This window comes from Polyodon spathula, chromosome 26, assembly GCF_017654505.1.
Source record: "Polyodon spathula isolate WHYD16114869_AA chromosome 26, ASM1765450v1, whole genome shotgun sequence".
NCBI classification, from domain to species: domain Eukaryota; kingdom Metazoa; phylum Chordata; class Actinopteri; order Acipenseriformes; family Polyodontidae; genus Polyodon; species Polyodon spathula.
Genome location: NC_054559.1, coordinates 9,493,781 through 9,519,319, shown reverse-complemented (window position 1 = coordinate 9,519,319; position 25,539 = coordinate 9,493,781). Strand labels below are relative to the sequence as shown.

General features: G+C 38.3%; 1 protein-coding gene and 1 long non-coding RNA gene across 2 annotated transcripts in view; one reads left to right on the top strand and one right to left on the bottom strand.

The window, feature by feature from the left end:
• Positions 1-8,191: 8,191 nt before the first annotated feature.
• LOC121300796 lies at positions 8,192-12,524 on the bottom strand. Its single transcript, XR_005947567.1, has 3 exons — positions 12,485-12,524; positions 9,851-10,096; positions 8,192-9,746 (listed from the first exon to the last, which is right to left on the bottom strand). It is a non-coding gene; the product is annotated as an uncharacterized LOC121300796 (long non-coding RNA).
• Positions 12,525-25,517: 12,993 nt separating this feature from the next.
• Positions 25,518-25,539, top strand: part of LOC121300782 (epsin-2-like) — a 32,650-nt gene continuing 32,628 nt past the window's right edge. Inside the window, exon 1 of the mRNA XM_041229648.1 lies at positions 25,518-25,539. This exon is cut by the window's right edge and continues 330 nt beyond it. The gene's annotated coding sequence lies outside the window, so the exon portion shown is untranslated.

Below are 25,539 nucleotides of genomic sequence, written 5' to 3'. Positions count from 1 at the left end.
CTGTTTAAGCTGTGTGCTACAACCAACTAAGTGCAGTCTGGTTTCTTTCTTGATTCTCTTTAGACCTGCTTCTCTCTGGCTCTGCTTGGCTGTTTCTCTCCAATCTCTTTCGTCTCACCACCAGCTCTCTTAGCAGCCCAATACATATCTCTCCAGTCCAGGCCAAACCCCCGGTACACCAACCACCAATCCCAAGCATGCATGACTTGACGCTATCCATCCCTTGTGTTACACCATCTTAGCGCCTGATTTTGTGACAACAATGTTGGAACCGGGTCCCGCTCTTGTGACAAGCCAAGCTTCTGAATGGTTGCGATTCTCTCGTCTCTGACATCCCTGAAAACCTGCTGCAGTTGAACCTTTGACTCTGGGTCACGGAACCTTCCCGTACGCAGTTAAAGCAGACTCCTACTGGTGTAAATTCAGTAATCAACTGACATGAACAGAAAAAAAAAAAAAAACGTGTGTTTTGACAAGTAGTAAACAGACCAGGCTGCATTACACAAATTTAAATATCAATGTCAACATGTCAGACAAACAAAAAGCTTATATTGAGCTAATAATCTATATGAATTGTACTGTTTCATTGTTACATTGTTTCAGGATTTGTATCGTATTACTTATTTGAATGTCAGCTATTATCTGTAACTAACTTTGGGAGGAAATAAAAACATTTTTCACAGGATGTAAATAACAGCATATAATTCAACACCCCACTTCCAGCTGTGAACAGGTGTTATTTTTTAGTTCAGTCTGCAACTGTAAAACAATTGCGTACAAACATGTTACGTTAATAATGTCTTGTCCTTTGTCGGTGAGATGAGATTAGAACCATTAATGCCTCTTCCCTGTACCTGAAAATGAATTTCCTTTAAAGAAGGAGCTGCCAAAATTCTCTCTGGTGTTGCTTCTAAACACCTGTAACAAGTTCACTAGACTGCTGCCTAGCACTTCTGAGTGCATGAAAGACATAACCTGACTGGTACAGATCTTTGATTAAAAATCTATCAACAAGAACAACACATACCTGCTTAATTCTGATGCTGTGCCCTGTCAGCAGCCAGCAGCGCTAGGGCTTAGTAGAATATTCAGCAGAAGAATTGAGAGGTGCTGGGTTTGTGGTCTTTGGGGTTTTGGGCTGTGAATGTGCATGCTCTGAGAACAGCACAACCGACACAACATTTTATTTTAAAGGAAGCAACAGAATAAAACAGACATTTTGACAACAAATAAGGATGTTAACAGCTGTCTTTTTAATATAAGCATTAGAGATAGATAAAAGGTTTTGGTGCTTGATCTGAATTAACTCATGTGCAGAGTGAAGGGATAGGACTATCTTTAGAATCACAGGCTAATAGATAATGATTTGAACTTGAAGTTTGATAAGTGAGATTTTTATTGGTCCTTCTGTATATCTGCACACTATAACTGGAACAAAGTGAAAAGTGAAAAATCAGACCATAACCAGCACTGTTTCAGATACAGTAGGAAATTAATAAATATACCCTGCATCTTGGTATAATCTTACACTGTCTGCTCTGCCTATGGTCAGGTAGGGCACACATACATGCATGCATATATATTATGTGAGGCACAAGTTATGGTTTAATTGAAAATATAAAATCAAAATAAAAAAAGTACGAAGGATATGTGCCACAGGAAGGATGAAAGCAGTTCTGTTTGTAGCCCGACTGCCTGACACTGATGTAGTTTCCTATCGACTGAGGGGAGTTGGTTCACACAGTTTTATTTTTTCCCCTCAGGAGCCGTACTGATTAGCATAGCCTTTCAACCGTGGAGGCGCTCACAGATCTGCAGGGACCGCTGTCTGCAGTTCTGTTAAGACTCCAGAAAATGGAAAAAGGGCTAACGATACATGGAAGGCAGTGTTTGGCTTCTAAGATACTTTCTTTCTGTGTATTCAAACTTAAAATGAAGTTACCTGAATAACAGTGAGATGAGCTCCTGGGCCACCAGCTATTTCTATCCATTTAGAAAAGTGTCTGCTCTTTACATTTTCAGATGGGGTTATGTGATAGGCTATCATCGCAAAGCTATCAGTCTTCCTATTATAATTCTCAGCCAACTGGGAAGCTATTTAAGCCACCGAGCTGTTTATTTCTGGTGTTTTCCTTTCTAAATGGCATTTTGGGGTAAAAAGCTTTGAGAATGTGGTCCAACGTGTCCTTTGTTATCTTCACCCCAGGCTCTGTGGAGACTAGATTTCCTGCTCCGCTCAGTCCGATGGCCCAGCGTGTACTGGCCTACAGCTCTGCTCATGTTGCTGGCTGCTCTCGCTCTTATTGGCTGCCTTGAGGAGTATAGTACAACCTGAGCCCTGGCTGAACAAAACTGATGTGTTGTGTCATCTGTAAACAATAATTCAATCAAACAAATCAACTTCAAAACTATACACAATAAACCCACTTCCACATATAAATCACACCAATACTAATTTACCATTGTGCAGGGCAATCGCCCTGCCACACTTATCTTTCAGCATACACGCAAGGATCATGACCAAAGATTGGATGCTACAATGACAAGAGTACAGAACGTATGATCACCTTAAATGTGAATAAGTGTGAGTTTAGCAAGACAGAGATTCGATTTCTGGGCCACAGGCTAAACGGAATACAGTGGGACCCAAACAAGCTGTCAGCCATTCGAAACATGCCAAAGCCCACAAACACCTGAGAAGTGCGTAGCTTTTTAGGAATAGTTAACCAACTGGGCAAATTTGTTCTAGATTTGGCAGAAAAAAACCAACCCCTTTGTGAGCTTGTCACACAGAAAAATCTGTGGTCTTGGGATACTGTACAAGAAAGTACAATCTCATCATGGAAAGCAGAGCTTGTGTCAACACCCATATTAGTGTTTTTTGATCCAAATAAGGACACCAAAGTTGCAGTCGATGCCTCATCCTTTAGGCTAGGGGGTGTCCTCATGCAAAATCATGATGCACAGTGGAAACCAGTTGCATATGCTTTACGAGCACTAATGCCTACTGAGCAACATTACACACAAATACAGAAAGAAACTCTAGCACTTGTATGAACATGCCAGAAATTTAGTTGCTACCTCATAGGGACAAAGTTCCTGCTTGAGACAAATCACAAGCCGCTCTTAAGTTTGCTGGGCATTAGGAGCTTAGATGACCTCCCACCAAGGCTCCAGAGGTTTAGAATGTGTTTCATTAAGTATTCCTATGACATAACATATATACAGACAAGGAATTCTCAGTGCCAGATGCACTATCCAGACTGCCATGGCAAAATGACAACTAAAATAGTGATTCAAATCTACCAACATCTACCTTCCAGCTTCACAAAGCAGACTGGACCAGATCCATGAGAAGTTCCTGGAAGATCCCATCTGCAAACAAGTCATGAGAGTTTGTCGACATGGATGGCTTCCTTCTAAAAGGAACCAGATTAGTGTTACCACAGTCCCTGATAGCAGAGTTCGCATGGTATGGAGTTCCCAAGATAGTTGTGTCAAACAACGGACCACAATACAGCACCTTCAGCAACTTTCCAAAAGCAGATGACTTCCGACATCTTGCTAGTAGCCCACGACACTCACAGGTGAATGGAGAGGCTGAAAGAGGGCAGTACAAACTGTAAAACAACTGCTCTCAAATGCAAATGATCCTTATCAAGCACTATTGGCTTATCAAAACACATCACTGGCAAGTGGATTCAGCCCAGGAGAACTTCTGATGGGCAGAACGTTGAGAACAACTGTTCTAATATTGTCAATACCTCTCCAACTCCACCTTCCCAACAGGGAAACATTAGTTTGAAAATTGCAGTAGAGCTAAGAGCAAACAAGCGCATGATCACAGACAGCGATCCAGATCCTTGCCAACAATTCGGACACACCCACATAAATATGTTGATCTTCAGCCACCTGTGCCAGCACAAACCCAGGTTCAGAAGAAAGGAACTTTTACAAAATCTGTCTGTGCTCTTAAAAGACTGAACTTATAAAGATAAAATAGTTAAAAGGTGAGTGAACAAAGAGGAGGAATAATCCTCTCACTAAGAATGGAAGGCTCAAGCAATCTACCCTGGCCTCTATAAAGATGGTTATGTTTGGTTAGGATACAAATAATGTTTTTTCCTCTTGTTGTTAGAAGGGGAGATGTAATGCTAGATTACACCATTTATGTAGCCATGCTCCCAGGGAGGGACTTCCCTGGTTTAAGTAGGCGGCAACAAGAAAATAAAGGTAATGATAGTTACACAGAGCATGAAGTGGCAGTGTCTTTCTTTCTCTGTACTAACAAACACAACAAATGTATTGCCCCAAGGTAATTTCACTTTTTTTTTTATTGTGTGTGAACATATATCTTAGAAAAAATAGAAAAAATAAATTTTGTTTTTGTGCCAGCCACAGCCCTCTATAATAGTATTATATTAAGGCTGGCTTTTCTATGTTAAAAAAAAAATACTTAACCCCGAGATAATACCAAATGTATCATATTGTACGGACTTATATCTCTTACAAAATTTTTTTGAGATTGTCCTTTCACTGTTCTTTATAGATGTCTCCTGGCATGTGTCAAAAACCATATCAACCCTGTGATTCCTACTTCCTTCCCTCAGAGCCATGGACAGCATAGCCACTTCATCAAAGTTGGCTTGATCACATCTCACCCTCTAAACAAGATTCATTCCATCAATCACAGTGGCAGAATTTTCTGGAATTTCTTCAGCTGGTGCTACATTCTTCTATGTGGCTAAAGCAGCTTTGCTGGTCTTCTGAAGGACTCCTTCTGGGCTTGCCAAAGTCTATGGTTTGGTTTTCCAAGTTCTCTTTTCAAATTCTGGTTTCCCCAACAACATCCTGCAATGTGACACTATCAGGTACAGCCAATAATTTATTTTTGTTGTCTGGGAAGATATGAAGACTGTTTCCTAGCTCAGATTCCAGTTTTCTACAGACATGCTTCTTGATTGATTCTTTCAGCCCCTGGACCCCACTAGATTTCAAGAGCATTTCAAGCTTTTCTCTCATGGTAGTCACCTGGAATGATAGCAGTTCTAATGTACTGAAACAAGTCATCATAGGGCTTGCATTCCATCTTTCTGTAGTGATCATCAGATTGGATGTTCTCTGCCTCTGCATTTTCTTCAGCTTTTGCTTTAGCCTTTGTAGCATGATGCATGGTAATGTGCCTCTGCAGCCACTATGTCCCTACCAGTAACTGCTAAAATACTTGCATCACCGTTGCTATCTGAACATTTGCGAAGCCTTTCATCAACTCTTAGCTGTGTAGCCTTGATAAATGTTTCACGTGTTGATGTTTCCTTGTAGCATTTGACCTTTTCACAAAATATGCACTTTTTGTCATACAACCTTGTCTCTGATGAACTTCTCCTGGTTTGCCTTTTAATAGTAGAGCCACTGGTTCCGGCTTCGTCACTGAGACTTCCTTCTGCTTTTTGTTTCAGAGTCTCTCTTCATGGTAAACAGGCTCCTGCGTTTGCTTTGTCTCTCACATTTTTAGCAATGTCTGTAATTGTGGCATGATTCCTTACTTGTGCAGCCTCTAGCAAAGTCTACCATGATTAATAGCTTTGTGGACTGGTTAAATGGTCCTCTGCTTCTACCTTTGTTAAAACTTTGTGAATTATACACTGGTTGTGAGGAGAACTGTGAGATTTGATTTATTTTGGTTTCTCCATAATGAAACTAGAAGCTACTGATGCTCTACTAAAGTACTTCTACACCTACCTCACCACCACCAAGATACCTAAAAACAAAAAAGAAGATGCAATTGCTAAAGATATACCGTAAATGCAAAATATCAGCAAATTAAAATCGATCTGTGCATGTGGTAGATGATAAACACCTATTCAAAACATCAAGATTAACCTTTGTCATTTTCAACAAGCAGATAGTACATAACAGATATTTGTACAAGATAAAATAGCTCTCTCATGCAAGCATTTGGAAAAAGTTTTACAGTATTAGTAGGATAGTGATGTACTTTTTCACTGAAAAGAAATGGGAGTAGGGGTATATTATCCTATCACAAACGGACTAATACAGCAGCCAGAAAATTAGAAAAAGTCTAATTTTGTAGTATTGATCGTGATACATTACTCAATACCAAGTGTGGTAAGAACATCTTATATTTAGATTTAAAAAAGTGTTTGGAAATCTAATTTAAGATAAGGTAAAATTGAGAAGCTGCCAATGGCAAACCAGTAAAGATAATTGAATGCTGTCTGTTACACTGGCAAGTGCAGGTGCTTGACTAGTTTAGCTCTTAATTTTAATACCCTGACTTAACCAATAAAGATTTTATAGGAGATTAATATAAAGACCCTGCAGCACAATTGTAGAAATCTAGCTACCAGAAAATTTGGGGGTATGGTTAAAAATGTGGTGATAATATAGAGATGGCAGAGAGTTATCAATGGCTATCACCTATTTTCTATCTCTAGGGACCCAGATCTTCCAAAAATCATAATGAGCCTTTTTTTTGATTTCACATAATTGTCAGTTGTCAATTCTCTGTTGTAATCCACCACACAGTTGCACAGACAGCAAAACAACTTCCCCTCATCTTCATAAAAAGTTTTTTTATACTCTGCTGCATGATATTTTGCGGGGATATTTTTAGCCGAATGGTTTTTGTCAGCACTTTTTCTAACTAATAATGTATCTATTTCAATAAATGCGACAGGCTTTCACGGGAGTAACAGCTCACACAGTTCGGGTGCCTGTCACAGCAACAGGGCATGAGTGGCGCACTGGGGAAGGGAGGACAGAGCTACACTTGTGAGGCTCAAAATACTTGCAAATGTCGAAATACAGTTTACAAGATATGAATCATCACATTATGTGCAGGACAACAAATTGTGCGATTTATTGTGCGATTGCATAATCCCGGAGCGACTGAATTATGGCTGTTATTTTGCAGCCATATTAAATCACGTTAAAAATCTTTTAGTTTATAAATGGTAGAAAGTTCATATATAATCATAAAACTATATACCTTCAGAGTCACTTTAGATATTCTTTGGGAAATCACCAAAAGAACCATTCTTTGAACACAGTCCTCAAGTATAACTACCTCTCTGATTCCTAAGTGTTCAGTAAATTCAAAGAATGAATGGAAACCAACACTGACAGTGCCCTTCAGTGGACCAGTTTTCTCAGTCAGTCAAGAACCTAAATTGAAAGTTCTACCTAAACCTATTCACTCATCCATCCCAGTCTATCTCTGTCCAATGGATCTACAGGGATGAGGGCTTGGTTAATTTACCAGACAGTTTGCTTGTCGAGGGTGACATCATTGCTCTGAGACCAGGCTAGGAGGCATCTCTGAGCGGCATCCAGGTCGGACAATGACAGAATCACATGCTGTCCTTTGTACTACTTAGATGTTATTTTTAAACACAGCGGGCTTTCAATTATAAACAGGTTAAATGTGTTCTATTATTTTTGTTCGTAATTCATTCTAAGGACTGTTTGCATCAAATGCAATTTACTAATGATCAGGTTTACTGATTGTCTTTCTAATTTGAGTTAGGGAAATGTTATTAAATATGATGACCTTGTTTCCATCGTTTTAAAGCCCATCCATTCAGTCAGTTAGGCTGTTGGTCTCCTTTGTGTTCTTCTCCTCTCCTCCCTCTCCATTGGGCAGTGAAATGCCACACCCCCACAGTGTGATGTGCCAACATCTCTTCATAATGACCAAAACACTGGTCGTTGCCAGCATCCAGTGAGTGTGAACACAACAACACCAACACTCCTACCTGTCTGTAGCATAATCTAAGCTGCGTATTTTTGTAAAAGGAACAAAAAAAACCTTGTGTTTTCAAATAAATGTTTTCTTTAGGTTTTACAACAGTTTTTATTTCCCATTCTGGAATAAAAGCTTTGTACATTTTACACTAATTATTTTTATTTTCATTTTCTACTTCTTTTTCTTCAGAAATCGACATCAGCAGCGTTATTACAGAACTAAAACACATTGTATCTGTTTCAACATCAGGAAAGGCCTGGAAATGGGAAGTCAGAGCTCAGTAATTGTGTTAGATAATGAATGCTTCACAGCCCAGACTAACAGAGGGAACTGTTGCCCAATTTGGAAAATACAAAACCAAATACTGTTTTTGTTATGTATTTTGGGTCCGGAAATAAGTGAGCCCAGACAAAGAGAGCCATACAAAAACTTGTTTATTAAGGCAGTTACACACAGAATACACTAACACAGAACCCCAAGAATCCCCGAAGTGCACATGTGCCTTCCCTTTTATAACAGAGCTAACACACGGCCTTACATGTGTTAGCTATCACGCGGCCTTACACGTTTTGAAATACAGTGTAACTATTTTGTGAGTGTTGTGCACATGAACACGCTCTGCACCTGCAGTAATATATAACAGTTTTAAATAACACTTTTAACCAAATATGATGTTGCGTAAAGGTAGCTTTTCATCTATACTTCATTTTTGTCCACATGCATTAAAAAGTCAAACATTGCTAAAGCATTTGTTATCCATGCAAATGACCGATAACCTATAGAGCTCTTCTTATTTTAAAACGATGAGCTAAATACAGTGATGTGTTTTTTTGTGCCATTTCAGGTAGTGCTCATGATTGTTAACTGCACTTGAAATATTCTTGGTGTTCCTGGAACAGGGCCCTGACAGGTAATGCTGCTATGGTTACAAGTAGGTGACACTTGAGTTACTGCAAATTTTAAAGGTGTAGTGTCTTAAAGAGATTTTCAAAAATATTGTATGTATTTCATCAGATTGTTATGAAATATATCCAAATGAGCTAATGGTTTAATTATTAATACAGGTATTTCCTGTACAAAAACATCACGTGGGAAGAACAGTACTGTATGGATTAATTTAGTAAACAGGCACAGGCAACATTGAAAATTATGTTGGAAGCCTATAGCTTTAAATATAAAGTCCCTTGTGAGGTTATCCAGACGTCAGTTATGTTACACTGAAAACACAGTTTTAGGTCTTCTTAATGTTTTATTGTCTCTTTTACAGGGTTGTTTGATACAGTAACACTGCTATTCACAGGTTCACAATAACCTTTGCATAGTGTACAATCCCCCCATTCTTTATATTCCTCTTGCCCCCTGTTGCTCATAATACGCTTAGAAGCACTGTTAGTTGTTTTCTTTTCATAATAGCACAAAATGGATGCTCATATTGCCTTTTTAAATTACTATTTTAAAGAAACATGGTTGGAAACTTGGAGGGCTTATTTTGGAGTTCTTTGTGGCCTGTCCCCAGTGCTGTGTCACACCCCCAGCCTCCTACACAATCTTGTCTGCATTAAAGTTTCAAGCTCAATGAAATCAGATATGCAGATTTGATTCCATGAGCTAGACCAGTGATCTACCAGAATAATTGTCTTTGTCTTACAAGGATAAGTCTCCATCCACTGGAATGACATCAATGTAGTTGAATTATGTAATGTAAAGTAATTTAAAGTTTACCATTCCCAATGTTGTCTGTTGGGAATGGTAACTCAGACAGAGTCAACCCCCATGTAGCAATCCTCCTGCTATTGTTTAAGTACTGCTGCAATGTGTTGTTTGAGTAGGCACTGTGCTGTGTGGGTAAGCAAGGAATGATGTCCTGGCCCAACTCTAACACAGAGAAAGTCCTCTTCATCAGCAGAAACCCCCAGCCTCGAAAACCAGGTGGAAGCAACAGCAAGAAGTGTTAAAACATCTGATCGAAGCCATCAACCTGTAAGTAAGGTTGGCAAATATTAAGTTTATCTTAAAAATCAGTTATTGCTTTAGCTGTTGCCTTGCCATAAATGAGACACAACATTTTCTATTTACACTCACCTGTATACAGAGGCATTTGCAATGCTACAATTTTTTACTCATTCCTTTAGACCCCTCGTTAACGGGTTCTAGTGGCAGTACGGTGGAGGTGCTGAGCCTGTCACTGGACAGACAGACTCCAGCGAGCGAGCAGTTTAGCAGCTCTATGCCACTTCACTCAGACCGCTAGACCTCTGTACCCTCCTTTGGCTGTGTTAACCCTCCACTGTGGCTGTGGCAGCTCTCTGGCCACCTGACCGACGTGTTCTGTAGGTGTGAAAGGAAGTATATGTTATAAACCCATGCAGTGGTTACTGTACGGGCAATTTTCTAATCATAATATTGATAGGAAGAACCTGCTTTGTTGTTTTCCCGCAATTGGTTTGTATTAATGTGTTATATTCTGAGTTCTACAATATTTTGATGACCTGTCTGTGTTGGGTTTCCCTCCCTCTGCGAAGGATCCCTTCCGGCAGCAGATGAGCTCAGCCACCTACACACTGACCAGAGTGATCAGCACACAGGACGGGTCTCCGTGGCAACCACAGCCTGTCGTCATGAGGAAACTTCCTCTTACTTACATTATCAGACTGTTGATCCACGACAGCAGCACAGATTACTGCAACATAGGAGCATGAGATTGCTTCTTCTATTAATAGAGTCTTCTGGACTGCATTTTTTGACAAGTTCATATAACTGTTCCACTTTATCGACTTTACATGGTCAGCATACTACATTAAACAACTAATACACTAGTACCAACATCAACGTTTCTTAGTTTAAAAATTGCAAATGTGTTTTTTTGGGGGGAAAAAGGATTATTTACAGTATTCAAAATTGAAAATAATAGCTGCGTTTGATGTTTACAAGCTCCTGAATCTTCAATGAACTGAACTATTGTACTGTAGGCAAACCTACCATCTGAAATGTATACAACTTGTTGGCTTCTGTGATTTAGTTGGGACTATAGTCACCACATGTCCCTGTTTTCCCTGAATTGTCCTGATTTTGAGAGGTGTCCCAGGAATTCAATATACCTTCCCGGGACACTAAATGCTAGTACCATAAATTAAGCACAAGTTAGATAAATCAGGATACAATATTACTGCAATAGATACATAATAGTAATTGGTTGTCAATACAAAAGTAATAATATTATCAATGCTTCCTATTGGATGATAGGAAGCATTGGATGATAGGAAGCACAGACCCCCCCCCCCCCCCCCTCCATTCAGAGAACCTGTTTTATTGTACCTCACCTCAGAACTTGCAACCCTATATGGGACACATTTATAAATGGGGTTACTTCTTTTTATTTTTTATTATTTCAATCCTGATTTGGTGTACGTATTGTTTTCAGCACAAATATTTTCTTTGTTTTTAATGAACATTAATCCGGGGAATGCAAGACTGTTCTGCAGTTTGAGATTTGAAGATCAGTGGTAACACTTTCTTTATGACTTTTATTACTGTTCACAGCCAGCCCTGAGGACAGGGCCTGGATGTAAAGATCTGGCTGAGGTTTTAAAGTGCTGCCCTTTCCTCCTGTCCCTGCTTGAACGATAATTACTCACACACTGCTGCAGAAACCTATTGTACAATTACTCAGAATACTCAACTGACAGGGTGCCTCTTTGAAAATAGTTTGATTGTGCAAATAGTTTGATTTATGAAAAAAAAAAAATAAATCCTGCAGATCTAAGCTGAAAACTGTCCAAGAGCCGCCTTTGAACCATGCTCTACATATAAGCAATTTCTAGGGCATTGTCAAGGAAGTGGGGAAAAAGGCAACATGAGCTTCATTTGTTTTCTTTTTTTGCGTGAACTTTTCAATTATTGTTCTCTTTTCACAAAGCGTTCTAGAATATTTATTTAAAGTGTTTAATTCAATCAAATAAAGTTATTTATGAAAGTGTTCTGGACTAATATAAATAATTTCATGAATGTCAAACTGTATTTCATTCTTAAAAATAGCATTCTACCATATAACTCATGAGCTGTGCAAATATCTACAGCTTCCATTCAGCAAGATTCAGAAAGCTTTTTACACTAAAAGGAAAAAAAAAATTAGAAGACAATATCTGCAATTTTCCTTTACTTTCCAAATAACAATACATTTTTCAACTACATACTTTGACAACATTCTATAGCAATGGAATATTTCATTTTCAGCACAGTAACAATCTGAAAGCTATCTTAATAAATGGGTTTCTCTCTCTCTCTCTCTCTCTCTCTCTCTCTCCCTCTCTCTCTCTCTCTCTCTGTGTGTGTGTGTGTGTGTGTGTGTGTGTGTGTGTGTGTCTGTGTGTTAATGTTGGTGTATAGTCATTGGTACACGGGATATAAACGGGTCTGTGTAACACGAGTGTTTAAAATGTATATTTGTATTTGGGCACGAGGACTGCACAGTACTTCACGTGCAAGTAAAAAGTAATAATATGTGATAACAGGGAATTGCACTTTATTAATTCACGTGCAGTTGTACCGAGACTCCAGTTGAATGATTGATTATCAATCGAGTCTCGGTACAGCTGCATAAATGCTGCATGTTCGGGGTTGTGTGTTCTGTGAGTGGAGAACGGTTGTGCAGAGGAGAGAATTAAAAACGAGAAAGCTAAACAAAGTAAAATATATATAACCGTTGTTTTCACTCACCGTGTTTGTTTCTTAGTCCACTGTTTGTTTAAGTGTTAGTCCGTTTTGTTTGCCTGTTTATTTTGGCCTCACGTGTGTGTGCTGTTTTTGTTACAATCTTTTTATTTACTGTCTGTTCATTTATTAAACGCTGAGCGCAAGGAAGTGCTCAGCTTCCCCAAAACTCCATCTCTTTGTTTATTTCCTGGTTCCTGTTTCTGGTCTGATGTCCCCCACTCCAGCCGTCTTTGTGACAGTGTCATCATGACCATTATCACTGATTGTGAAAGTGATTTTCCCAATGACAGGAGTAGCGCATTAGCGGCAGGAAGCTGTGGGTGCTTCAGTGGAAATATTCAAGGAAAGGAAACAAAACTTCAGAATGTTAACAATGAAAAAAGACAGTTCATCATAGGTTAAACTGCATGTATTCATGTCTGTATATTGTGAGTTAAAAACAAAAATATTTACATACAGTATATTTTGATACAGGATTTTTTGGCATAGTGGATGCTACACTAATAGTAATTTTTCTGCTATGGATTTTAACAATATTTAAAGTACATGAAACCCATGTTGTTCACAAACACAAACTTTTATAAACAGGTCAGGTGCTTCATCCCCTAGAGGATGAGCACTGAGACTCTCATGTTTTGTAGATTTATATATCAATCCATACTAAATCCATTAAAATAGACTTCAAACAAAATAATCATGCTAAATGTGCCACTTTGCATTAGCCTCCTTGTCCAACCTGTGATGCGTGTTTTTGCTAATCCACATGTAACAAATACAGGAAGAAGGTTCAGGATTTCTACCAGTGAGCTTACATGGCCGGTCAATGCTTAGCCCTTTCATTTAAACCCATGTTCTATGCCCTGGAGATCAATGGGAAGTGTATCCAGCTACCTCACGCCATGTGCCACAGTTACAGAGATCTGGAAGGTAAGTCGAGTTTACAGTGATTATTGTAGGTCAGGTATAATTTATTTAATGTGTTTCATAGGCTGCAAACAAAGATAACTCAGAGAGAGCTGTGAAAGTATTCAGGTGGTTAGTGTTCGCTAGGGTAAGGGTAAGGGTCTGTTTTCTTCATTGCTGATTTAGGGGTTTGCTTCTCCAGGAACAGAGTTTAAACACAGTGCTGGTGAGGAAAACCCACTGCTTTCTCTCGACAAGCAGGTTTTCCTGGGTTTGATCTCATTTCAGTATCAGGCTAGACCAGAGCATTCTGGAGGAGGAGGTGAAGACCAAGGTAAACTGAAAATTTTGAACCTCACAGATTTAGAAAAAAAAAAAAAAACATATACTATTTGAAACATGCTGCAATAAATACTACTAAAATCCTCACATTTCTATATGTCACTTTTCATTTGCAACTGACTGCAAATACTTTTATTTCAAAGAACAAAAGGATTTTTTAAAATGTTCTGAACTATAGAGGCAATTAGGAAAAACAGGTAAATAAATGTACCAATATTCATAATATTTAGTCTTCACTGCCCCCAGCTGGTAAATTTCAGTCATACATGACAGAAAACAATCCCACAAAAAAAAAAAAATACAATTGTATGCATTTCAAACAAGAACACCAAAGAGGGTGAACAGTGATGCTGTGCAGCGAGAGAGAGGGTGAGCAGTGATGCTGTGCAGAAAGAGAGAGAGGGTGAGCAGTGACGCTATGGAGCGAGAGAGAGGGTGAGCAGTACACTGTGCAGCGAGAGTGAGGGTGAGCAGTGAATCTGTGCAACGAGAGAGGGTGAGCAGTGACGCTGTGCAGCGAGAGAGGGTGAGCAATGACACTGCAGAGAGAAAGGGTGAGCAGTGACACTGTGTAGTGAGAGAGGGTGAGCAATGACACTGTGCAGTGAGAGAGAGGGTGAGCAGTGACGCTGTGCAGAGAGAGAGGGTGAGCAGTGACGCTGTGCAGTGAGAGAGGGTGAGCAATGACACTGTGCAGTGAGAGAGAGGGTGAGCAGTGACACTGTGCAGTGAGAGAGGGTGAGCAATGACACTGTGCAGTGAGAGAGAGGGTGAGCAGTGACACTGTGCAGAGAGAGAGGGTGAGCAGTGACGCTGTGCAGAGAGAGAGGGTGAGCAGTGATGCTGTGCAGCGACAGAGAGGGTGAGCAGTGACGGTGTGCAACGTCAGAGTGGGTGAGCATTAAGGTTAGGGTTATAAATACATTAAAAATACATTAAATTAACAATTCTGATATAAAACCTAGAAGAAACGGTAACACTATACGTTAAGTGTCTCTAATTACTGTGTATTTACATAGTAGTTACTTAGTAACTAAATGTGTACATACACATCATTGCAATGTTATTTATTATGCATATTTACAATGTGTAAATCTTTTTGCACAGCATAACCCTAACTCTAATCCTGACCCTAACTTTTTATTCCTAACCCTAACTCTAAACCTAACCCTAACAGACCTAATCCTTTTCTGATACGATTGTGTACTTACATATATCATTCAAAAAGATTTACACACAAAGTACATTGTAACATGTGTAGCATTGTAATTATGTGTGAGTACACATATATTTATAACTACTACAGTGTGTAACTACGCAGTAATTAGAGCTTCTTTATGTAAAGTGTTACCGATGAAACTCACGTTAAGCAAAGATTTCAGCTTGTGCTGTCATTAACTTAGGATCACAAGAAGTATTTTCAATGGTCACCAAACTACAACTCTACAAGCTAAAAGATTAGGTAAGTGTAGATTAGGTAAGGTAACACACTTAATTCTCTTCCCATCATTTTCATGCCTGTTTTTCTATAATTCACCAGAAGTGGGCAGCACAGTGCCAGTCAAAAAATTTAGTATGGAGGTATGATTCCTACCCATCATGCCTGCACTGGAGAGTTCATGAAGGCTGGAGAGTGAAGGTCTAAAATAGTCATCTTGTTTTCAGTAGATTTAGAAGGAACTTGTCTTCTCAGTGATGGGAAATGGCAGGCTGAGAAGAATGGCTTCCTGGATGGTGAAAGGGTCTGTCTCATCGAAGAGCGGAACAGAGTGAGTTAAAATTCCTCATATTTTATATACAGTGCCTTGCAAAAGTATTCAGACCCCTGACCAATGCTCTCATATTACTGAATTACAAATGGTACATTGAAATTTTGTTCTGTTTGATATTTTATTTTTAAACACTGAAACGCAGAATCAATTATTGTAAGGTGACATTGGTTTTATGTTGAGAAATATTTTTTAGAAAAATAAATATCTTGCTCACAGAGAAGTTGGTAAAGCCCAATAACAAATAAATAGCAGAACAGAACTCTGTATGGTGGTCCTGATGACATAGGAATGGGATTATTGATATTGTTACCTGTTCTGTTGGTCCTGTTTACAACAAGATACATTTAGTAGCACATCTAATGACTGGAAGTTGCTATGGAATTATTGATAAAAAACATCTAAAGAAACTTTCACTTATAAATTGGCACAATAGAAATTGATAATTTACCTTACTCTTCCCATCCTTTAAATAGATAATTATTATAATCCACTGTGCAATGCTTTCACCAAGGTATACAGTAGCAATGCTAGAGCTAGCACAGCAGAATACATTGTGCTAAGCTGTTCTATTTGAATGTATGTTCTAAAGCTGTGTCTTTTTTAAGCCATGTGTGAGAGGTTGCAACTTATACAAGAGTAAGGGGAGGTAATGTGCTGTCTGGAAGTGTTCTCAACTCTAAAAACAATGTGGTCTTCCTGCAGAGCGACATTAGTTAGTAATTTCATAAGAACTCTGTACCAGTCTAATTACCTGGAGAACATTGTATAATTTTGGTAATTAACTATCAATGAAGTTCAATGAAAGCCTCCCCTTGCAACCCTTTCACTGTTTATAGCCCTGACGTCAGTTGTAATCGTTAGTGATCGTTTCAGGATCCAACAGGATGGTTAGTGCCTCTGAATATTGAAGGATCCCAGTGACTGTAGGGGATGTTGGGAATTAGCGTTTTTAAAGCATTGTTCTGCGGTGTTGCGCTGGATCCACTCTTCCCCTCTTGCTGCTGGAGTAGCCCTGGTAGACCTGCCCCCTTGGTGACCTCACGCTCCCCACAACTCACCAGCTCTCCAGCGCCCTCTGTGGTCTGCCGTGCAGCACGACAATATCACAATCACGCGCCTCATCAAACAGCTCTGCTTGACTAAACCCTTAATAAGTACCTGCACCTTCACCTGTTAACAGTATCAGTATCAAAGTGCTCCCTAACTACCATGCTGACATGTCTTGCACAGGCAAGACACTCGTCTTCTGGGATCAGGAAGTGTTTCCTCTTTCTCCTGCAGTGCCATTCAGGAGAAGTCTCGTTTGGATTTTTCAAAGCCGTTGTAAACCGTGTCGTATATCTCTTTCACCTCAATACGTTCTATACAGTATTTTCTCATAGCTGAGTTATATTCCTGTGCAGGTTCTGGCTTGCTTGTCTCAGCTCCTCCCTCCCTTCGGAAACAGACGACGTGCTTTGGCTGTCCTATATCCCTTTCCCCATCCTAGGGTGAGACCCATGCTGTAGTCTACATGGCAAAATGGAGTAGGGACTGAGAGACTTCTCTTGACATGTTTTTTTTTTTTTTTTACAACATTTCCCCTTTTGGAAAGCCTTCAGATAACATCATCCTGAAAGTGGCTACTGGGAAGAAGAACCTCACAGTTTTATCTAAGAAGGCAGCTGGATGTTTGTTTGGCAGTGTTGATGAAAGATTTTTTTTAATTGACCATGAAATACCAAAACTGATTATTTAACTGCTGTATATTCTAAGTTGTCTGTGTTTGTAGCTGTGAAATGGTTATGTATATTTCAGATAAGTAGAATACTAAAGGAATTACCATGCTTGTCTTTCAGACACGCAGTTCTTAGTCTTCTATTTCCTGGTAAAGCTTAGATTGACCATGTGCTCTTATTTGCCATGTTTTGGCTTCATGCTACACACATTGCGCATGAAAACCCACCCTGAGAACACCATTCCCAGCCCTTATGCTCTTTTAATGTGGGTAACATATAAGCAAGATTGCTGTGTGGCTGTGGGGAAGAATATTTCAAATAAAAAGTTTGTATAGTCATTTGTATACAGTTGTTGGAGATAACCTGGACCAACAGAGGAGGTGTTAGCAAATTATTCCAACATTGTACCACCATGTTGAGTGCACATTATTAAAGTAGTAGGGTTTTTTAGTGGCTACAAAGACCACCCAGTTTTGCATTTTGTCTAATTAAATTAGAAAAGGTGAAGTTATTACTCAAGCTAATGGGATTCAATTAACACATTCACTCTATTAAATGCATGAACTTAACTTTTATCTCCAGCTAAAAATGATAATTGAATTAAGGGCAGCAGGAAATAGTTCAACGAGTTGACCAGACCCTTGTGCTTTGTGCCTTTTCTTTATTTTGTATTCAAACACAGGAACTTGACTGAGAACTCGCCTGCCTGGTATGGGGAATAATACAATGCTCTCCTGCTGGCACATAAGATACTAGCGTTCTTTATGCTTCTTAACTGGTGTAAGCAAATGGCTTCACATTTTGATTTGCTGGGGGTTTCGTTTCAAAGGGACAGTACAACAGCTTGATTCAAGTAAACAATCAGCCTCACATTTTGTTTGCAGCATCATGTGACCTGTGGTATGTTATTAACATTTTACAATTATACATCATGAGCTAGATTAAACAAAGCTAATTACTCCAAATCTTATCTGCACAGTTTTTTTTTCTGAATGGAAAAAAACAAACAAACAATTAAACATCTAAAACAAATAAGAAACAACTTAATACTTCACTCAAGGTCCTGATTTAAAAGTCTTAGTTTCTTAGGTCTGGTTTGGTGACTTTATTGGGTGCATTTCTCTTTTCTGAATAAAACGTGCGAATGACAAATTTTTGCTTTGACAATTTGGTTTCAGATATATTTCAATTCAGATACATTTAAGATTTATAAATCAATTCTCTATAATCTTACAATTTTTTTTCTCAGTTATAGAAAATAAATCCTTTTTGGGATCATGGGCATCAAATAATACCATGTAGAGATATTGGCTTTAATCTATTTGTGTTTTCAAAGAATACTGGCATATTGCTCTGTGTAGAGAACTGAGATGGACATATAATGTTGCAGTGTGTTCCTTTGTGAGCCACGTCCATCGTTTCAACCCACCGTGGAGACTGCTGAGTATCACCATCATCGTCATGACGATCATTATCATCACCATGGTTGAGTCCATGACTTCCAGAGCAAGACTGCAATTAAGTGACTATCTAAAATAAGTAACTCGTAAACCATGCCTGGTCTTTGCGGTTCTCGGTCTTAGTCACTGAATCCAATATTTCCTTGCCTCATATCATTTCTACCAGATGCAGTTCTGTTTCATCTTGGTAACTGAATTAACTGGCGGTATCCAGTAATAACAGAGATTCTCTTCAAGTCCTCATGGCCTATGTGGCAAGCCTGCTGTGGAATAATCCCAGCAGCCAACTCAACTTTCACTTATCCCATGTCCCAGCAGCCACTTGCCTTCTAGGTTTCTTCTGGCTGCTGCCTCTTGTGTTAATTTATGAATCTATTAAACTCCATCAGATCAGGTGAGTATATAATGACGTACAAGCTGACGTGCTTGTTTGAATCACTGTGTGTTTGAAGTTATGGATCAGGATACAGTATAACGAAGGTGTAGTGATTTAAGTGTAATTATATATGGTATTGGACTTAAACAGGTAAGTAAACAGGTAAACAGGTGACTTGTTGAAATTTGTGTTGAACACCGCCAATTCTTTTAGTCACTTTACACAATAAATCTGTTCTTCATGTTGTACAATGAGACTGCGGTATCTGAAGAGAGAAGCTGCAGTTTGACACCAAACCAGGAATGAATTCACCTGATACTTATTATTCTAGTTGTGTTCATTTGCTTGAAATATGTATGTTTATTGTATTTGTATCGTTTCTTTTGTGTTCCCTACCAGAGAATAAAGATTCAATAAAGGAAATACACATACTTCTAAATAGGAATTCATGATTTGTGTTTGAGAAAATGTACAGTAGTTTTGTTTTACATTCTTTTTGACTTTTTTGTTTAAAGAAGCTGGCAGGCCCCCTGGTGGCTGCTTGGTGCAATGACTGGCTACCACACAGTTATGTCTCTCTGGTCCTGCCTGTTTGACTAAGTATTATTGAGAAACAGCTTTTCTTTTCTCTTTTTTCTATAGGTGTCATATGATTATTTTGTATTTTACTGTTATTAAGGCCAGGGGATATTGCTTACTTTTTTTAAGAGCTGCTGAAATACACTGTTTTGCAAAAGTCTTACATGTTGCATTTTTCTACTCTGATGCATTATGAGCATCAACAATTTACTCAAAGCCTCCACTAACATTTTCTACTATTATAACAACCTTGACAAAGAAGGAAAAACATTATGTGAAATAACTTGCATCATTCAATTTTCAAGGTGTGGTATCCGAAGCATAATCAACAAGTACTGAGAAACATCATCTGTAATTGACAAACCCCGGACTGGAAGACCCAAAACTCTGTCTGAGAAGGAAGAGCAATACTTGAAGACAATAGGTGTTGTTGTCCATCCATCAACAGCATGAAGGTCACTCTTGAAATCAGGACTTAAAGGATGTGTTGCAGTAAGAATACCTCTGTTAAGAAAGAGGAACAAGATTAAAAGGCTAAAATATGCACAAGACTGGAACATTGGTCAATGGTGCTTTGGACTGGTGATGGATGGACACCTGTGCCTTCTGCCAGTTCTGTTGTCAATTCAGCGCTTGTCTTCTGTCTATTCCTTAAGGATATTATCTTCAAATATTGCTCATCCTTCTCAAACAGCTTTTTGGGGTCTTCCAGTAGTGGGTTTGTCAATTACAGATGATGTTTCTCTGTACTTGTTGATTTCGCTTCGGATACCACACCTTGAAAATCGAGTGATGTGAGCTGTTTCACTCAGTGTTTTCCTTCTTTATGCAAGTCAAGCTTGTTATAATAGTAGAAATCACCAGTGGAGGCTTTGAGTAAATTGTTAATGCTCATAATGCATAAGAAAAATGCAACATGTTGAAAACTTTTGCACTTTTGTAAGGCATTTCTTACTCTGGGTTTTAGGGTGCCACAGTGAAGACAGTGTAGAAACTTGTTCTTGGGAGTCAGTGAATGGAGAGATTGGATGACTTCCAGAGACAAAGCGTCCCTTTTGCAGCTTAACCTTTTCTGACACATATTAAGTGGTTGACTTTCAGGCTTCACTGCTTTTCTCTATATATCACTGGTAATAAGTGAGAAACACCCCCTAACAAACTCAGACACAGAGAATGTCAAGCAAAGGTCATTTTTTCACTTCAACACAGCTGAAGTAAAACAAGTGTTACAATAAACATGACAAGGTGTTGTTGTCCTCTACTTCATCCAGTTTGATTCCTGCAGCCTGTAGTGGTTTCAATATTTTAGAATGTTATTTTATTCTAAGAGGCCGTGGCTGGGAACTGAAGCAGCATCCTCCTTTGAACCTCATTTCTTTAGTTTCTTGTAAAGGCTTGCAACAGCCATTAGGTTGCATGTGTCTGTGTTATACATCTATGTGTTGTAGATTGGGTTTGATGTGGGTCAGGCCACAAGGAGGTGTGAAATCAGAATCTAAATCAGAATTCACACTGTACCACCTGGCTACTCCCGTCACAGTCCTGATTCTGGGATGCTTCAGAAGGTTAACAGTGCTGAGGGGTAATTGCTATGTTTAAGCACATTGGCAGCACAGAGCTGATCTGTCACAGCAGTCTGATCCCAGCCAACCTCACGAGCAGCTGCTGAGTCACAGCGAAGCCAGGCTGAAACAAGCGCATCCTGAACTCGCCACTCATTGTGCTGTAAAAATAATGGCTTCACAGTACAAAAGACTGTGGTTCACTGTCCAGATCAAGATGTGACAGTGAAAAAAAATGTTTGCTTTATATTCACTTCTCAAAACATGAGAGATGTGTTTCCAGTCTTTTTTATTTGTTTATTTATTTTATTTTAGCGTCCGTGCAAGATGAGGGACAGAGGGACTGTGGCCAGACTTGGGGTCAGTTATAATTATAACTACAATTACAGCAGAATTGTTTATTGACATTGCAATTACCATTCCAATGCTATGTTGTTCAATTACAGTTACAAATATAGTGCAGTAATTACAATTATAATTACAATTATACTCAAAAGTAACATAAACAACTACACACATTAACGTTTACTCTATTTATTCTAAATAACCAAGCCATAATCACAGGTACAAATGCAGAAACATACTGTGTTACTTTTATCTTTTTTTTTTAAACAAATGTTGTCACCAAAAGTGGTTTAAAATACAAGAATAAAGATTGAATGACCAATAAATGTGTAATTGAACTACAGTCAATTAATTATATGGTATAATTACAATTACAATTAAAATGATGTGGGTGTGCCAAGGTTCAACTAAATGAATTACAAATTACACAATTATAATAAAAAAGGCCTATTTAAAAGCATATGAATGGTTTTCTTCTTGCTCGCCTCAGGTTAAAGGTATGGCCTTTAAAAAATAATTTAAAAAAAAAACATTTCCGAGTTACAGACGTTTCATACTTCATTCCCAATGTCCTTGTCAGTGTATTCAGAAATTTTTTTTTTTTTTTAAACTTTATTACAGGGGCTTCTTGTGTCTTTTAAAGGAACGTCAAAGGCGCACTGATTCAAAATGTCGTTATTTGCATATTCCAGGACACAGGTTCCTAAATTCTTGAGTCTGCACTCTGTCAAGTATGGTGAAATGTCATGCTTGAAACCAAACAGCACACTTCATATTCTTTCTGCGTCCGCATGGTGAAAGCTGCATTCCTTAAAATCACAGGACAGTATAATAAAATACCATCAGTAATCTCTTCCCTTTGAATGTGCCGCACCTTTCTGAACAACTGAGTTTGTTAATCTTCAGTCAGCAAATGGATTGGTGAGATTATACAGACTCAAATTAAATGTCTGCAAAAACTGCAGTCCGTATTATATTCTACATCGTATATACACAGTGTGTGCTGTTTTGGCTTTTTTTTTTATTAGATGGTAGAGCCAACAATGTAATCACCATCTGCTTATTAGCTTTGGCTTCGTATCACAGTGTTAAGATTCTTCCTCCTTTTATTTATCCATTCTCACTATTTGGATACTTTGATGATCTGCCTCTAGGAAACAATATTATTATACCAACCACTAATATAAAGCAGGGCTTGTGAGTATGATGGGTATGAAGTATGAAGATAGGATGTCCTATCATCAGATTTTTCTTAACTCCTAACACACGTCAGGTTTCTTTGCCAGCAGCAGGCTGTGTTTCTAGATTTTCTGGCAAGGCAATTAGCCCAGACAGGTGACTCAGCTCCTGACAGTTTTCCACAATTCTCTCAATCAATGCTCTTTTCTTGCTCTTATTCATAACTGTGCTTCTGTTGTGTCCTTTGCCATAACTGGCAGGCATCATTGTGTCTAACACCATGCAGAGGCAGTATTCATTAGATATGTGGGGTGGCTGTAAGGTTGGTCAGGAATTTGAGGAATACCACTGTATGTATGTGCTTGCTTATATGTATGTATAGGACTTATATATACGTGTGGTTATATTACAGTCCACAACACGTGGTACAGCAATATAATGAAAAAAATAATAATAATAATTGCCTGTACTACATTTCATGTTGTTTACAATTTGTTGAATATACTGTATTTAATGCAATATGTGTGTGTTAGTTTATTTTTATTAGTTTTGTACTTGACAAACTTAAATTAGATTTAGGTTCAGAGTAAATTCCAGCAAGATATTTGGGAAAGCCTGAAATTTGTTTTTGAATCAGGCTATTTGGGTAGAAGCATCACTAGCTCCTCCTTCAACTGCATTTTGTATCACCTGTCATGGATGATATGGATCACTAGCACTTCAGTACTGGCAGTGACTGTAAAAAAAAAAATACTGATTAAATAGAGTTGAACCTTGTGTCAATGTTCAAAGCTTTACTGTAACGTGCAAGTCGATGATGTCATAATGAGCTCATGGATCGCTCCCCAGCGGTGGTAATACAGCAGTACGTGTTCTGTTTGTTTTTTTTTTTTTTTTTTTTTTTTTTCAGTGCACAGAATGATGATGGATAAACAGAGGGGACGCTTTTTTTTATCATTTAATGATAATTTGCTTAATTAGACATTTTTACTTCTTTTCAGCTCTTGAACAGTTGCGTATTTCATGTTAGCTATAACATTTGATAAGTAACTTGAACTGCAACTGTTTATGAGCTGAAAACAAGTAAAAAGGTCTAATTAAGAAAATTATTAGTTCAATTAAGGGCCTAGTTAAGTAATTGAGAGCTTGGTTGGAATGAAAATCAGCAGTCACAGGGGGTTGGGTCCCCAGGATTGAGTTTGAGAAGCCTTGATTTAGTGTATGAATAAAACTGAATTTACAGAACATACAATTATCTGTTGTGACATTCAACCACCAGGGGGAATTTACTGTAACCCCAAACCACAAATCTTTGGTCAGATTATCCAATGTGAGCTCTTTAAACAGAATAATCTGAACCAGCTATATAGATGTTGCAGTAGTGTTTTTGTCTGAACTACTGTTTTTTGTCAAAACTTGCTATAGAACAAGCTGATAAAATGTTACACTTAACAGGTCACTTACACAAAACAGACAATGCACAGATGTCAAGATGTATATAGTATTATTTCCTAATATGTATTCCACGTGTGTTCACATTACACCCTAAACTTGGACTTCTACAAGAACGCATACCTCTCATTATAAACATTTACTCGATGTGTGTGGTGGAATGTTGCATGCATTAATGTTCACTTCCTAAGAATTCAGTATGACGAAAGCAGCAATTATGTTATTTTTTAAGGTTTTTACAAATGGTTACAGATCCGGATTAGTAAGGTCAAAGAGGTTTATCTTGAGCCACAAATAACACTAGAATTATTTTTAAAAAAATTACAGTGCATGCGCACCTGTTCAAAATAATTCCGGTCAACATGGTGAAGATTAAAGTGAGGACGCCTGCAGAGGCTGAAATAAAGCTTATTGGCAACAGCCAAAAAACACCTCTGGGAAAATTATTATTATATTATTATTATTATTATTATTATTATTATTATTATTATTATTTATTAAAAAAGTTAAAAAAAATGTTATCCTGAAGGTGATTGGCTACTGTTGTAATTACGCTGCATGAGCATAAAATGACCAGCCCCTACTAGGTACTACTGTAAAATTACCACACACGATTTAGCTGGCTACTGTAAAATGACCAGCCTCTACGTGGAAAATGCGTACTCATTTACATTTACTTAGAACACGTAGTTTTTTATGTTGTCTGATTGGTCCAAATCAAAACGTATACAAATATTTAAAACGAGTACTAAATATTGCGTTTTTGAACCGGTGGTTATGGAAGGCCACCCGAGTAAACAACGCATATCTAGTTCGCGCGTAATGATGGCTTTCCATAGATTAGTTCCTATGGCATTAGACACATGGTATATTGTACTGCCGTAGCCATCAGATTTAATAACAAAATACATGGCACAGGACAAGCATGTATAAATATTACTTAAACTATTTATTTTGAATAGATTTAATCAGTGAACCAGATTTACCTGGAGTTAGTACTGATGGGAGAATTGGACGTGGGAACATTTTGAAAATAATACAATAATTCCAGGACGTTACTGTGATATATATTATGAATTAATTAATTATTTTAACCTTCCTGCTAGTGACGGGGACCAGTGTAGCAATACTGTTACAATAATTAAACTACATTCTGTGATAAAGAGCAGTCACCATGACGTAGGAAAGCAACGGCTGAGACAATAATGATAAGCTGTAACAGATCGTGTGAAAACGGTATTCATTTATGAAAAAAAAAAAAAAAAAAAATTCTCATTTCGCCACAGGTTGTATCTTGAACAGAGAGGGTCGTTGGACGGGGGGGGGGCAGTGGTTTTCCACTTCGTGACCTCAAAACATAACCGGTGTTG